The sequence below is a fragment of the Arachis ipaensis genome, chromosome B09 (assembly GCF_000816755.2).
Source record: "Arachis ipaensis cultivar K30076 chromosome B09, Araip1.1, whole genome shotgun sequence".
In the NCBI taxonomy this organism is placed as follows: Eukaryota; Viridiplantae; Streptophyta; class Magnoliopsida; order Fabales; family Fabaceae; genus Arachis; species Arachis ipaensis.
Window position 1 is genome coordinate 127,478,422 of NC_029793.2, and position 1,685 is coordinate 127,480,106.

Here is a 1,685-nt window from a genome sequence, read left to right on the forward strand (position 1 = left end):
TTTAACATTTGTCAAAAGAAAGAAGTAAAATTTTTTTTATAAACTATTATAATTAAAAACTATTTGACTATACTGGTTATTGTTCAGAAATAACACAAGTTAATTAGTAAGTGAAAACTCGACAGGTGTACGCGTAACGGTACCACTAATTAAGCACCCAAGTTTAATATGTTTTCTTATACTCATTCCACCAGTTTGGCGTACTATACCCACAACAAATCTAGCTAGATAGCAAAAACTAATTACTTGATGCTTATAAGAAAGTGTCATCATCATTATCTTGATTATGGCTAGCTATAAAAATAGAAAAAGAATAAAATAATTGAGTCAGTTATTTTTTATGTGATTATATATCGAGATTAGAGAGAAGGAATATAATAATCATATATAATATATTAGTGTATACATGGACCATTATTAATTAGTGCCCATTTTGATTTTGATAAGGTCAATCATGTAATGATTGAAGGCAGAGTGGGATACAGGAAAGGAATATATTGAATGAAGCTATATAATTTGTATAATGCCATTTGTCACACCATAAAACATGTCAAGAAAGTAGACAGACCCTACAATAGATTACGCAACGTAGGGGTGTGGAATATTTCATATATTTTGGGTAGTTGAGTTATGATCTAGTAGTGGATGTTGGTACGTAGTGCTTCAATTAAAATTTCCAGTTTTATTACTAGCTACTGCACCTTGTTAATTACTATTCTCAATTGTATTATTATCCTTTAAAATCAACAATATATATTACTAAATAAAATTATTTTAGTCTTGTTGATATTTTTCTATAAACCCTAATCTCTCGATATTGGGAAGACATTTAGTTATTCTCCCATGCTTTTCCATCCATTGCTGAATTTATGAAATTTGTATTGGAAAGTTATGAAATCAACGAACTAGGTAGTGAAGTGACCTTCAAGAGAAGGAACTTGAGGTATGTGAGAGGCTATAAAAGATGGAAGCATGGGTCTTCCCATAACGTCCCAAAGTAGAAGAACATGGTGATGAAGGAGAAGATACTATGAAAAATGTATAACTTTTCACAGTTGGATAAATATACAGCGTCTTGGACATTAACTTTTTTTTTTTTAAACATTTATATTTGAATGCAAACTTAAAAGGTGTCGATAGTAGACGAAGAAACCTAAATCATAAATTTGTGTACATTATTCATCAAAATAATTTTTTTAATTCATTAAGTATTTTTTACGTAATATAAATCCAAAAATGTATGTAACGCATTAAGTAATAATGTTTGAAACATATTTTTCAAAAAAAATAGTGAGAACTTAAGTACATTTTCCACGACAATGTTTAAACATAAAAAATTCGAATTAAAAATATATTACGACGGTTGAAAGAAAACCGCTACTAATAGATTATTAGGATTGACCGTCGCATCAACCGTTGCAAAATCGACATTTTGCCACAGTTACAGCAAAATCGCGGTAAAATAACAATCTTTTGGAAGTCTCCCCCTAATTCGTTGCAAAAACTGCCGCTAAATTCCATCTAAGTGATTTAACAGCGGTTTTTCAAAACTGCTGTTAAAAAATCGCCGCTATTTGTCGATTTTTTTGTAGTGACTCTAAATCCAATTTTATAGTAACATAATTTAAACTTTAAATTTCAATTTTATAAAAATTTCATCAATTTAAAATTTCAATTATTTATAT